Below are 15641 nucleotides of genomic sequence, written 5' to 3'. Positions count from 1 at the left end.
GTGATGTTTGTCCTGTGACTTAAAACCTCTTCCCCTTTTCCACTCTCTGGTCCAGTCAGTGTCGTTGTTAGAATCGCTGTGAGTCTCTTGTAGAAATAAAACGTCGATGTGTTTGGACCTCACAGTGTCAAAGATAAAACCAGTCCAGTTTACTGTCCAGCCACACGCCGAGGTACTTATAGTTGTAAAACTCTCTCCACCTCCTCGCCTCTGATGGACACTGGACGTGCCTTTCAAGTTGTTCCTCTAACTCCAGTCCACAAAGTCACGTATCAGACTCCTGTACTCGTCCTCGCTGTTGTCCCTGATGCATCCAACAATGGCAGTGTCGTCAGCATACTTCTGGAGGAGACTCAGCTCGGATTTGTAGCTGATATGGTTAAGAGGAGAGGGGCCAGTACTGTCCCCTGAGGTGATCCCGTACTGCACACCACAGTGTCAGACGCGATGTCCTTCAGCCTGAAATACTGTGGTCGATCAGTGAGATAGTTTTGAGATAAAGGAGACCAGACCAGGGTCCACATGCATCTGTGCCAGTTTGACCCACAGCAGAGTGGGCTGGATGGTGTTAAAGGCACTAGAAAAGTCCCGTAGTAAGTGTAAGTAAAAGGTGAGCTAAGACATTGTTTCTTTTTAGTGGTATGTGTTTTTTTTTTTGCTTTAGAATTATAAAGACTGTACTTTTCAAACTCTTAATTACTGGGTTAAAATTAAATGCAACTTTCCGTTAAATGTCACCAGTTCTGCTGGAAACATAACAATTATGTTAAACTGTCCTTGTAAGAAATCCATTATTCATTTCCTCATCAACAAAACTGACACTTTATTTTACACACTCAACATGAAATAATAATATAATAATAATAATGACATTTTCACAGCTTTGTATTATTACAATACTCAATAGTTCCAGATCTGGAAAACTTGTTTTGTAACTTAAAAAGAAGAGCGTGTTTAAGGAGATTTTAATAAGTTCTAGCTGGACAAGTGTAACAGACAATACAACAATAGTGTTTTTTTGACACTGAATGAAATTGACAGTCTGATACTTCAAAAGTAGCAACACATGTTTGAGCCTTCAACAGGCTCTACAGTTAATATATATGAAAACTCTTTCCCCTCCTAAAACTCATATTTGTTTGTCTAATCTTTCAGAGTTCTGCCCTGCAGGTGGAAAACATGTATTCCTGGCAACGACCAAACATGTAAGTGTTGTTTTGCTTGTGTGTGTGAGAGAGTTTCTTGATCTGCTGATAACACTTTTGTAGTTTTATCACACCTCAATAGCTATAATTTACTTCTCTGAAAAATCCACACAGGCTGGTGGATTTTTTTCAAAGTTTCATTTTCTCTAGTGAAGTAACGGCAGTAGGTTGGGGACAGCGTTTGCATTCATTTTCATATCAGCTACTGAGAGTCGTTTTTTGAAGATTCAAGAAAGAACAAGATTAATGCATCACAATCCCATTTGATTGGAATAAAACACTGTTTTGTCTGACAGCATTGTTGTCCTTTACTGTCTCAAATCAAACACTGCCGCTACACAATGACTCGACCGCTTCTTTTGCTGCTACATTTTAACGCTGATTGCAACTGAAGGTTAGAACCATATCGACGACGTTTTGTTTTTATTGTGTTATTATTGTTGTGGTGTTGTTTTGTGTTAAAATTATTGTTTTCTCGAGACATTTCCGTTGCCATCTGCTCCGAAGACGTGTCGTCAGTGACGTATCTTCCATTTCGCATCATCTACGTCACTAAGATGGCGGCCGTTGAGGGTGGAAAGTTTCCTTCGATGCACACTCAATTTCCTGACCATTTGAGTGCTCATAAGGCACTACATTTTCGCACACTGCTCATTGGGACGCACTTGTGAACTCAAATAATAAAATATTAAGGGTAATAGCAGAAGTGCGAGATTTGTGACACGTCTTTGGAGCAGATACCGGCGTAAATGTTTGAGAAAACACACATTTTACCAGAAGCAACACAACAACAGTATCGCAAAATAAAACAAATTAATAACGTGTTTCGATCGGAGAAAAACTCAGTCAAGTGTCGGCGATACATTCCAACAGCTGGTTGCGATCAGCGTTAAAAAGTATGAGAAGATGTGTCAAGTCATTTCCGGTAAGTGTGAAGCGACAGTGTTTGTTTTGTGACAGTACTTCATGTCAAAATTTGCGCACTGATCAAGTATGTGCACTGTCTTAACGTGTACTGTAAACCAGTGCACTTAGATATGTGCGCGATTTGGGACACAGCCTTGGCCTGACGCATACTGTTCTGCAGATAAATATAATCTTTGACTCACATTAATGCTATAATTCTTACAGCCTTAATAGAGATATTCCCAGATTCAACTAATATTTTACAATATGGATGATTTTTAATCTTGATATAAATAAAGAAATTAAACATCTCACATCAAAAAGATTCATCTCCAGCATTTCAAAATGTTCTAAACTATCTTTATACAAGAAAACAAAACTGGACCCTTTTTTTTTCCACTCGGCAAACGTACACAAAGAAACAAATCTGTTGTTGTTCTGCTTGACTATGATCGATCGTCGGCTCCTGATGTTCAATCGTCGTCATCTGTAGCACCAGATTTCTGCCCCCGAGATCTTCCTACTGCTCATTTATAGCACCGTCTGTTTGCCATTGTCTAAATGTGCTATCACTCGTGGTCCTTTCAAATAAGACTTTTGATTTACACTCCCTTTAGAAAAAATGCATTTTACGAAAATCTTTGACGATGATTGACTCGAGAAAAAACACAAATATCAGGTAAAACATTCTATAAATATATATAAGCTAGTTCAGGAAACATTGGATAAAGACCTCCTTCTAATCTCTAAGGAGGTTTCTGAGGAGAGAGTCTCTGTTTCTCTGATTGGATCTCTGAACCTTGCAGCAGGATTGATGGACTATTAACTTTATTTAAACAACATATTGTGTATTTCGCCATACAGGCGCCCTCCAATAAAGCAAAGACTGTTGCAGCATTAACCTTTTTTCTTCTTCTCTCCAGCAGGTAAATTTGCACCTTAATGTGATAATAAGCAGCAGATTGTGTTTCTCCGCCGAAGGCCAGAAATAATCCTGCTCGCCTCCTGTCCACAGAAAAGCAATAAAAGTGTCTTGATTGTGTGTGTGTGAAATGTGACCTTTTAACAATATGTAAACAAATATCAATATCAAGATAGATGAAAACTCATTAGTCTCTTATTAAGACTTCAACATGTTTTTTTGTTGAGTTCAATCATTTGTTTAAATTCTTCACTTTTTTTTTTGTCATACAATCATCTATCAGTCATTGTTTTTTTTAATTCATCACTACCCTCCATTCTCTAAAACGAAAACCCGAACCTGTTGTTCCAGAAATTGTCGCTAGGAGCCACTGCGATGTCATTTATCTCCATAAACTGATTTTCATTTAGATCTTTTCTGTGAGAAAATACTCCTCCCTTTTCGCACAGCATAAGAAACAATACATTGGAAACTTTTTTCATTTTAAGTCTTTTCACCTGTGACTTATATCTATAGTGTATTTTTTATGTCGTGGCATAATAGTATCTAAAAATCAAATAATATGAATTCAATAAGAAGGGATTAATACAATTAGTGTAGTTAAACAAAGAAAATAAATGAACATTATAAATAAACAATAATTACTAAAAATAAAATACATTAAATGTAATTAAATAATATTCGTGATCCGGACAGCAGTCGGGTCGAGTTCTTCTGGATCTTCTGGTCTGTATCGATATAATATGAGTTTAATGAGATTTGTTTAAAACATTGGATGCAATAAAAAATGTAAAAATTACCACGATGCGGTAAGTAATGACTTTTATTTAATTATAGTTGTAAGTAAGAAAAGAAAAAAACCTTTTATGTATTCAACAAAGAGCAACTCCAGACATTTCAGGCATGGTGTCCTTGGACATAACATTTTTAAAGATTGTTTCTCATTTTGAGGCTTTTTAAATATACAAATAAAACACCACAAAGCATTCATAGATAGTTGGACAAAATGTTCTGCAAATTTTATGCGTCTGCAAAAAAAATATTGGAGATGAAGTGAACAAATTACAAATCAAAATACTTTGTTAAGTTCTCTCTCTTTTCCCTCTCGCTGAAAATTCAAGTTGTCCCATCAATGTAGAGCTGATTACTTGTACTTCCTTTTCTACCTTAGCTCGCAAACTACTTTACTTTGTCCAGCTACCGAGTAGAAGCCAATAAACCTTCATCTGAGTTCATGCTGAAGCTGTATATCTATAAACACCACACAACTGTATTGCATAAGCACTTGGGATTTTGTACTTGGTACTGCATTTGGTGGTGTGATGTATCATTAAAATGTATATGTTTTTACATTATCAAACTTGCTGATTATATCAGCAATTTTAGATAAGCTGATCCAAAATGTTGAAAGTTTTTGTTCCCTTCAGCATCAAAGCCACTCTTAATCCGTCTCCATATCAGCTTCTTCTTTTAATGTCTTGATGCCTTCATTAAAATACACAGCAGGCAGATTCAGCCAACATTGACTAGGTCTAACAGGAGAAGAACATTTTGAACCTTCAAACACATGAATGACTCATTTACTCAATAATAACATGTAACAACAAGTGTTGTGTTGCTCAGGCTTGTAAAAAAAACACAACAACCAAACTGTGTTCAGGTGTCTTCAAATGTTGCCTAGTGGACGCAGACACTATTTCATGTCTGTAATTGCAGCTCAAACAAGCTTTGGAGGTCACAAGGTCCCACCTGAGCCGGAGATGTATGCGCCTCATATTTGGAGCATATGGTCAATCAGCTCGCCCTGCTGGCCTGTTTCATCCGGCGCTCCCTGTGAGGAAAATAACTCCTAAGCCTTATATCATCCAACTTGTAGGAGCCAGTCAGCCGCAGACTGATTCAACATGTTGAGTTGACATACTTTACATTCAGGTCCTTGTCTAGAACTACCGATGCTTTATTTATAGATGATTTATAGACTAACCTACTAACTACTTAAATTACCATTACCAACTAACCTGTTGACTAAACCACCGAAGAAATAGTTGAAAAAAAAAAAAAATGAAACTATTAAACGACAAACCCTAGATTTACTACATTGAGTCATGACAACCTCCCGCCAGTAGATGGCGGTGTTTACATTTCATCGTTTGACAGAGTGCTTTACATTCATATTCCCTAATCTAGCAGATCAAAGGAGTTTACAGTCCAAAAAAAGATAAGAGCTACAAGCTACATTGATTCATAAGGAAGTTATATATGACGTTTCCGCAGTGTCATTTCAAAAATTAATTTTGATACAAACACAGTATTCTGAATTTATTGTTTTAGTTCATGTCAAAATGTTAGCAGATCTTTCACAAATGGATTAAACTAATACAAAAAAACATTCTTAAATTTCCAGTGTTTAATATCAAAAGCATATGTGTTTATAAGTGCCTTGTATATACTTGTTATATATATAGCCTTAATAGAGCATCAAATTTGTGTTAGCATTTTCAAAAAGTAATCTAGCTAGCTGATGCTATGTGTGCATATAAGTCATAATAAAGCTGTTTTTAATTCTTCGAATGTTTGTGTTAAGTAGAGGGAGACATTCAAGAGGGGATGGTAGAGTTATACAAAAATAAAATATAGAGGAGAGAAAATAGTTTTGTGTCCGTTGTTTACTAAGAATGTTTGGCTAACAGGATACATGCTAGGTGTGGGACCCAGATTCTTTGGCGCATTAATCATTTAAATCATGCTAATCAATCACATGTTGGCACAATCATTATATAAATAAAAAACACAGAAAATACTTTGTTTGTTTTGTTGTTGTAGGTTTTGTTTCAACACAAAGATGCTCTTCAACTGAAATTTCATGGCGAGAATGCTCCACCGATTTTGCACTCTCCTCTTTATCTCTTTAACCTTTGCGTTATCTCACAAACATAAGGTTTGCGATTGATAATAACCTTCCAAAGGATCTCATTTAAAATTTCATAAAGGTTGATTAACATGATGTTTAAAATGCATTTTAAAAAACTGCAAACTAATTAATTTGATTCATGTATAATAAATTGATAAATCAATTAATAATATAATGTTCTATCGATTGAAAAAGCAAATTAAAAGTTACATCACGTGGTACATGAACAGGATTCAAAACTTTTTCTTGCTCAAAGTTTTCAGTAATTATCAGTTTCTCCGCCACTTCAATTAATACCCAGCAGGGATGGGTAGGGGCCTCCTTTAGTCGCGCATGGTGCAAGTGCTATTATTTTGTAATGACTGACACCGGCAAATCACATGTGCTGAGAATTTTTCCTGACAGAATAATTAGCATTATGAATCCATGAAACGAGAGGCGTCTGGGGGCAGGAGATTATGTTCCACTGGCTGGTCGTTTTCACCGGGATTTGTACTAGTGACTGGAATAAACGTGGCTTAAATTCTCTCCGCCCCAGAGCTAATTGAAACAAGTAATCTCCGGGGTTCGCCATGCATCCTGGGATGAGGAGGGACGCGGCGTTGAGGCGTGTTATCCAGGGAGAGGACATATTTAACATCGACGCCGTGCTAAAAGCCTCCCGGTGCTGCTTCTCAATGTAATGAGTCACTTCAGAAATGGAATGTTTGCAGCCTCTGACAGATGTGAGGGGCTTGTTTGGGACAAAATACGTCAGTGTAAAATGCTCTCTTCAATAATGTGTGCAAATTTTTCTCTCTGATTTCTCGTTTTTGCAGCACTTGTGATGTCCCAGCACAGCTCGACGTGATGTCAGTCTCATAGCTGGATTTTTTTTTTCAACATGAATATTCAGAAGCTCAGCTGCCTTCGAGGCCCACAGAGACGTCTCTCCGACCTCCACCCTTTGTATCTCGTTATGCTCTCAAACATACACTTTCCTTTTATTGACGTTTGTAGTCGTTCCAACTCTCCACAGGTGTGACACAGTCTGACCTCTACACACACGTTTGTGTTTTACTATACAGTTTGGATTTGAACATTTTACTCATGATTGAAGATCGAGGGAGGTGAGGAGGAGAATGCAGGGCCGGGCGGAAACAGGGGAGACGACAGCGCTAGAGCTTCATAGGACAGAATAGAGAGCTGCCATGATGTATGCGTGAAGCTAAGATCTATATTTGAAACATCTCAGGAGAATTCAAGGTGACCCCTGGCCATCCCCCTTTGGAGAACCGTCTTAACAAGAAAGAGTTGTCTCTCCTGCAGTTAATAAAATACTCCACAGCGAGAATTATGACCCGCTCTAGTAGAAGAACTCACATTTCCCTGTTCATTAAAACTCTGCATTGGCTGCCAGTTTCTTTGAAGATACATTTTAAATTCTGGTTCTTACTTTCAGATCTATCTAATCTTATTGAATTTTGTATTTTATTGTTTGTTTTATTCTCTTTTGTGCAGCACTTAGTGGCCAACGTTTGTTGATTTTACGTGCGATAAATACAATTGTATTCTATGTTAATATGTATGTGGATTAATATGCCTTTTAATTTTTTTTCCCGAAGCACAGTTTTACATTTTGAGCAAGCAAACCTTTTAAATGCATAGATGCAGCAAAAGACATAGAAGTAAATTGTAGAGCTTGCAGTGGAGTAAGATATTGTTGTAGTAGCGACACCTGAAGAACAGCCATTCAGCCTACATTTGCCAAACTAGGTTATTGTTGCCAGTGTTGACCTACTTCACTTTTCAAGATCATGGTTAATCAGAACAAACATGATTTAATCTGCGTGTTATAAGACTTTAAACAGTTGCAATACATTATGGGAATTTGTTTTTCAATTGAGACATAAACAATCGACTTCATGAAAACATTGTTGGGAGCCATACATCAACCCGTTCCTGTGGCAGAGCGCCACACATTAATTCTGTGACTAGAGGCATCGTGTTGTGTAAAGTTATTTTCCTGCAGAATGGAAACAGTCAATTCTTGAAGGTTAATGGGCAAAAAGATGGGTTCATCAATCGCATTATAGCCTCAAATAATGAAACTGCACGCCTGGTTTAGAGCTAATTTCTTGACTCATTCTTTTGTCTGTGGAAATATTGAACACATACAGTGAAGGCAGGACTGAACCTAATTTCCCTCGCTTTGCAGAAAATTGCAGTTAATGACTGACACAGAAATCGTCTCCACTATCAGCAGCAGGCAGAGCGGGGCGCCTGGTGAGCTGAAGGGGGCAGTAAATTCATTCTGTGCATGCTTGAGCTCGGATGAAAGAGCTTGGAGGCTTCAGTCGGTGCAGCAACAGGCTGGATGGACCAATGTCCTGGCTACCGTCGGAACAGAATTACACCGGAGATTTGTTGTGTCTGTGCCAGGCTTGTTGGTCAGAACATCTGTTGTTGTATCTATAAGATTGTCAGAATCCTGCCAATTCTCATTTATATTGAGAGAAAAATATTAAAACAAAGACTTATTTTGACTTAAAAGTTGTATAATAATACAACTATTACTTGGTGTCCTATTTAAAACTTCTTCTTTTTTTAAACAATATTTACTTCATTTCCTTTTTTATAAGTAGGAAATGTGCATTTTATATTCAACAATGTTGTATTGACATTAAGGTGCATTTCGATTACTAGCATTAGCTTCGATTGCCCCGCTAGCATTAGCATTGCTACTCCCTCTATCATTGATCTTCTTCCTCTGCATATTTAGCTATTCGATTTATCGTAACTCTCTAACCTTTCATCTTTTACAATATAAACACTCAAGTTTTAATTTTATAATAATATGTCAATAAAAGGAATGTTTATATTTGCAGCACTGGAGCTAACACTGTTTGATACCTTGGTCAGTTTCCAGGAAGGGAAGGAATTAATTCATGCCGATATTATAATTATTATTACAAGAAAAATATGCTTAAAAGGTTTAATTCCGGACTTTTTTTTTATATACATTTTATTTTTATTTCAAAAAAGCTATGGACAAAACATGCAAGAAGTTAACTTTAATTTCTTTGTATTTCTTACTACTACTACTACAAGTATAAAAAAGGATTTCTAGTGTCGAGTTAGCGATAACAAAGTACAGTATAAAATAACAATAGGCAGAATATATATATTTTTTTAAATGAATAGTAAAAAAAGGAATGGACAATACATGTGAGAAGTGAAATTAATCAATTTAATGTAATCTTATTTATTACTTTGAAAGACAAGTTTCAAAATTGTTGAATTAGAATTAAAAAGTACAGTAAAATAAAATAGTCAGCTAGCAGTCAAATGATAATGATGATCATTTTTATACTTTTAATTTGACCTCAGGAGAATCAGAATCAGAAATTGCCAATGTTGTAAACACAACATTTTGTTGTTTCATCACAGAATAAAAGAATGAAATAGGAGAACACACAAAATGAGCAATAGAAAAACAGAACCAAGCCAAATATACTTTCAAGCTACTATGACTTTTACTTTTCATCATACTAGTATTGGTCTTTTAACGTTGCAACTATTTCCAATTGACCATTTTTATTATTATTTTATATTCCTCTCTATGGGAATAGCTGGAGAGAGGAAAGTCTGGGCCTCTCTGCCGAAGCTGCTGCCCCCACAACCCGATCCTAGCCGAGCAAAAGAAGATGATGATGAAGATCCTCATCATTAACAAATATACAAAAATAGAATTTCACTTCTCTCTCAGTGCTACGATCCAATTGCCGAGCTTCACAGCTCCATTTCTCACACTGACACACACACACACACACACACAGTCGTCACGGTCGACGCACCACATCACCTGAACGCTCTCAGGGTGGTCATAATTGAAATCTCAACCTTCCATCAGAGATATGATCGCAATGTTGAAGTGATAGTTGAGGGGTGGGGGGGGGGGGGGGGGGGGGGTGCTTGAATGTGACACGTGAGTGCCCCTCGTTAAGTTGTGATCCATTGAAAAGCAACAGACGAACCTGATAGTGATGCGTTCAAATGTAGTCTGGAAGAAAAAAAAAGAATAGACAATAAATGCATTCTGACAGTTTGATTGCGCACGCAGCGTCACGGGAGCTGGTGGAACACACCAGTACACGCTGTAATCTGGCGCTCACACCTTCCTCCTGCTCTCATTGTTGCAGCATCTTCCCTCCTGGTCCAGGCGATGCGTTCACCATCCATCACAGCCACTCGTCCATCAGCCGGGAAAGTGCGCTCTCTCCCACCGCCTGCGGGATAACGCGCGCACTCGCTTCGTGATCCGGTCCGAGCATCACGTCTAGTGTCTTCTCTTGGGGGGGAAGAAGGCGGTCCATCATCTTATTTGCTCGTAAAGTTGGTTTCTTGTGACTTTCTTTTTTTTTTTTCTCCCAGAACCACTTCTCCGTGGACTGCGCGCTCCGGCTTCTCGCTGGATCTGACTCGACATGGATTCTTTCTTTTTTCTGTTGGATTTAACTCGTGTTTTCTTTTTTGGATGACGGAGATAACGTCTGTTTCTGCGGATGATAGAAAAAGAGGTAAGAAAAACGCTGAGGATTTTTTTTTTAATCTTCAAGAGAAACCCAGCTCAGTTGTTTCAGCTGACACGCGTAAATGATCAGGATAACGTCATTTGTGACACACACGTTGTTTCTTTTTTCTTTTTTTTTAAAGTGTGTGTTCGCGTGTGAATGGCTGGGGGAAAAAAAGCAACGCCCTGGACCGCATTGATCGTTTTACGCGCTAAGACGCAGCGTCTTCTGGGGGAGATCCGAGTGTTGCTGCAGATGCCTTCAAAGAATCACCAACATCTTTGACTCAGATCAAGAAAGAGATTTCCCTCCAGCCCCGCCTTGACCATCTCAAAATGAGGGTTGGTCGGTGTTAGGGAGGGGATGTGGGAGATAGGGTGGAGGGTTGTGGTGGGGTGTGCGGTGGGGGGGTATTGTCAGTCAGAGAGCTGGGCAGATGTGCTGCGCCCTCGGCGGTGGCTTCTCGAGTCAGTGGTGTCGAGAGACTGTTGAAGCCCTTGAGCAAACTTTACTGAGCTGCTCATGCATGAACCATTGTTAATTCAAGGCCATTGTGTTGTTGACGGCTATGCGTGTTATGCCTAATTGCACTGCAAACTCCTCTTTATTTCCCCTTTGTGCTCATTAAAAGCAGACTGGAAGTCGTGGTCAGGGACCCCGAAAGGACGTGCAACAACACCTTTGCATCCTTTTTGGACTGTTGCTCCCTCAGCTCTTTTTTTTCTAGCCTCGTCCACTCTCTTGACTCGAATGGATGGCCCAGTATGACGGCCACTTAATTGGCCATTATTTACATCCCCCACCCCCCTAACCACCAAGGTGAAATTGTTCGTTATGACTGTCTCGAAATTTCACTTGAAGCTATTTTTAAGATATTATATAAGACACAAATGAAAAAAAAATACCATAGCATGCATGCCCTATAAATTAGCCAATTATTGTGACCCAGGTGTGATAACAAAATCCACCTCTTTTCGACACTAGGACACAAGGACCTCAATAAGCTGGTCAAATTTCATTGCTAAGTCACTGATTCACAGTGTTACAGGGCAGCACAACTTTCACCCAAGTGTGATTGACAAGCTCGTCAAAAAATGTGTGGTTTAAAACTATGAATCACATTTAAAAATTAATCATAATAAAAATCTTTATTCAGTGTGCGTCATGGTGTGGCCATTTAAGATTATAAGATTTATAATTACCCAAAAGAGGAAAAAATTATATTGATTTGTGTGGGAATTTTTGCGTTTGAGTTGTAGGCTCTTGCAAGTATTTCAGTGATGTCATCTATTGTCTGTTATGTCACTTAAAGAAACAGTTTCTTTGTAATTATCAGATCATATAAGCGTAAAGAAACACTCGACTAAGCCACTCATTTTCACCAATTTTCAGATTTATTTACGAGTATTTTATTTATTTAATTTGATGCTTCTTTTTAGCATTTGGAATATTATTAAAGGAATAACCTTAATGAGAGGTGGCAGTTCCCAAATGCACAACAGAACCGCTTTGGCAGGTTTTTTGGATTCAGATGCCGAATCTAATCATTTGTTTCTTGTTTTATAATGACATCTCTTTCAGAAAATCGCATCATCAAAAAAACCTCCTTGGCTGAGGTAATTTTTAAGAAAAAATCTTGTATTCTTAACGAGAAATAATCACTGTATATTTTAGTTTCATGGAATCAAACACAAAATGCATTTTTATTTCAATTACAATTGATAATCTTATCATGCTATTGCCTCATTGAAGTCCTATTATACCCACTTAAACAGTGTAGGAGTGCAAACCAGTGAGGAGCAGCCAAGCGAGGCACATTAGAGGATTGGAAGAAGAAAAAAAAAAAGGTATCTGATGCCTAATGTCGGTACCGTGTTAATACCGCTTCCATTTTTGGCCGTTCCCTGAGGCCTCTTTGCACGGACAGAAATGAGCTTTGTGCCATCCTTCTCTCGCAGCTTTAATTGATGGTGGGTGGGCCGGTTTGATCGCTGCCAAATTTGCCATTGTCTGCATTCCCTCCAAAGTTCCATCCAGGAGGAGAAATGTTCCTCATCGGAGTGCGTAATTATCTAAATAGCCTGACTCAGCAGAATATATTTTTTAATTCAATCTCATTCCTTCCAGTGAGCTCTCAAAAGATGAGATTCAGAGAATTAACGCTGGTTGGAACGTTCATCATAGTGGAAGTGATTGTAAAAGGATGTATGTGGAAGGTTGAGGGGGGCTCGGGGGGAGACATATGCAGGAGATTTGGTTTGATAGGAGGTGTCACTGGAAGGGTGGAGACATATCTGAGTTCAGTCGGATTTGGTGGATTTCATGACGTGTCTTGCTGGGAGGAGAAGCAGGTTCTGGCTCTCGAGGACATTGTCGTGAACTCCTTTAAAATCTGAAGTGACAACTGTCAGTCAGGATGCAAGAGTCAACTCCACTCTTGTCTAGAAGGACCTACTGAATCTTAGAAAATAACATTATTTTATGCTTATGTTAGCTTGAGTTAAGAGGTTGCACCAGGGCTGGGATTGTCGATGAAATATCAGTGATGCCGCATTATATGTTATTTATTAATGAACAATGTCTAAGGTATCATTAAAAATACAAAAATACAATAATTTAAACATTATATAAAAAGAGAAGAAAATGCAGTGTGAATGATGACCCTTCTGTGCTGTTGAAGTAATAGTAGTATTAGTAATAGAAGTAGTTGCGGAAGTAGTAATGGAATTGGTAATTAAAGTAGAAGAAGTGGAATTAGTAGTGAAACTAGAAGTAGTATAAAATAAAAGTAGAAGTAGAATTAGTAGTAAAAGTAGAAGTATTAGTAGTATTAGTAGAAGAAGTACTAGTGGAAGTAGTAGTTAAAGTAGAAGAAGTGAAATTAGTAGTAAAAATATAAGTAGTAGAAAAGTAAAAGAAGTAGTAGAATTAGAAGTAAAAATAGAAGTAGTACTAGTATTAGTAGTAGAAGTAGTAGAGGAAGTATTAGTGGAATTAGTAGTGAAAGTAGAAGAAGTGGATTAGTAGTAAAAGTAAAAGTAGTAGTACAATTATTATTATTATAACGTAGAAGTAGTAAAAGTATAAGTAGTAGGTCAAAGTGGAAGGAGTTGAAACATGAGTTGAAGATTTTCCCCATTGAAATGAATGGGGTAGAAAAAGAGGAATAAAAGAAAGAGTGGAACAGATAAAAGAGAGCTAGAACATTTCCCGCATTTCGGAAAAGAGCTTAATTGATAAAAGTTTGAATGGTTAAAATCGGATAAAATTTGAGGGAGGAGAAACAAATGTAAATGTTTCAAGAGTAATACTTTGAATTTAAAATAATTATATTGGTAATTATCATGGTATTATATCGAAAAATTGAAAAACAAAAAAACCCTCAGAAATTTATTTTTATACCGGGTGAGGGTTTTATACTCCAAAGAGTTCAATTCCATTTATAGGAGGATAGAAGAGCTTTGTAATGAAGAATAGTTCTGTCAGATACACTTTCTTACCATTATTAAAAGAACAATTATTGAAATACCACAGATTTTCTCCTACATTACAGTTGAAAGGTACCTATTATTATATATCAAGAACTCTGAAGAGAGAGGTTCTTTATAGAAAGTCAGAGCAGATAATGGAGCTGACATTTTTGAAATAATCATCAGTTTATATGTATTATTCTTGAGATGATATATGCTATGAATTGAATTAGTTTTCAAGGGGACATTACTGAATTCTCCTTTACTTTGCGTTAAATACAAATACTTCAAATTTAGTGTGATATATTACTTTTTTCAGGTAGTCTTCTGTACCCCTTTCTACCCCATTACAATTAATAGAAGCAGTATTGAACAGCACATGGCTTCAATATCATGACAATGGGATGCAATAGCATTTTTTAGGGTCTTCTGCCCCCTTTACCTGATCGAGGTTCCCCCCCTTCACTAAGGGGTCAGGAGACTATATGCTGATTTTCAAGCAATTTCGGCTTCATGAGAATTTGATATACTTGAATTTTTAAGAGGGTCTTAGTCAGTATGAAATATATGGTTTTAACTCAATTGAATTATTGACATATTTGAAATTCTATTGGTTTCCTTTGCCCCCCTTGTGCCCCCTTTCCTTTGACCTGATTAAGTTTCCCTCTCCTTAAACCTTAAAAAAAGAGATCGGTAGAGTACATGATCATTTTAAAGCAATTTTGTCTCGATTGGATATATTTGAATTTTTCAACGTGGTCTTTTGCCCCCCTTCCTGCCCCCTTACAACGAACAAAAGAGCTGGATTTCTGGAAATCTCTTGGCTTCAATTTGATCACTGTTGGATGTATTTCAATTTTCATGGGGTCCTTTTTGGTGCCCCCTTTTCCCCTGTCCTAATCCAGGTCCCCTCGAAAACTCCAGAGAGACGTCAGCGCTCTACATGAGGAAAACATGACGAAGGGGAAAATCAAGTCTTCACACAAAGACGATTAAAGAGGATGTGGTTCACTCTTTAAATCCACGCATCAGCGTCATCCTCTCACTAAAACCCCGTCCGTCCAGGGGAACTGATGAGGCGTTGGTTCCTGGACTCCCCCGTGGGAGATTCGGAGAGAAATATCCTGTAGATTGTGGCTGCGTGAGATGTGCGGAGCTTATTCAAACACCTTTAGATTTACTCTCCCCTGCTCTGCCTGGCTTATCTTGTCTACCGACTTCGTTCAGCGATGCCGACTCAGCACAAGACCCCGGTTTTTTTCTTACCCAGTTTAATAAGTGTCAGGCTGCAGAGTGGTAGATACAGATGCATCGCCTCATTATGTGTTTATTAACACAGCAGCGTCCTGCAGATTAGCACGCCCCCCCCAGCCCCCCATGAATCCTTCTTTACATCTACATTCTCTTGGCAAAGGCTTCTTGTAATGAGGGAACCACGTTGATGAAAACCACAATGATCAAAGTGAGTGAAATGAGTCCAGGAGTGAGAGAGGAGCTGGTGTTCGTGGTGGTGGTTAGGAGTGTGTGTGTGTGTGTGTGTGGGGTGGGAGGGGGGGTTATTCTGCAGAGAGACTCTCAAGTATCTAAATCCTTTCACCGTGGCTGTTGCTGCAACAGTGCAATAAACAAACGTGCAGTCTATCCCAGCACAGACCTGTGGTTAGATTCCCAAAA

At 38.1% G+C, this 15641-nt stretch overlaps 1 protein-coding gene across 1 annotated transcript in view; it reads left to right on the top strand.

Annotated features, from left to right (window-relative positions):
* The first annotated feature begins 10155 nt into the window (after positions 1 to 10155).
* The window catches only part of LOC148071275 (metabotropic glutamate receptor 4-like), a 232898-nt gene continuing 227412 nt past the window's right edge, over positions 10156 to 15641 (top strand). The window contains exon 1 of the mRNA XM_087800960.1: positions 10156 to 10503. The gene's annotated coding sequence lies outside the window, so the exon portion shown is untranslated. The remainder of the gene's footprint in view (positions 10504 to 15641) is intronic.

This window comes from Callionymus lyra, chromosome 10, assembly GCF_982586985.1.
Source record: "Callionymus lyra chromosome 10, fCalLyr1.hap1.1, whole genome shotgun sequence".
NCBI lineage: Eukaryota > Metazoa > Chordata > Actinopteri > Syngnathiformes > Callionymidae > Callionymus > Callionymus lyra.
The sequence above is the reverse complement of the archived record's forward strand: the minus strand, read 5'-3'. Positions and strand labels throughout refer to the sequence as shown.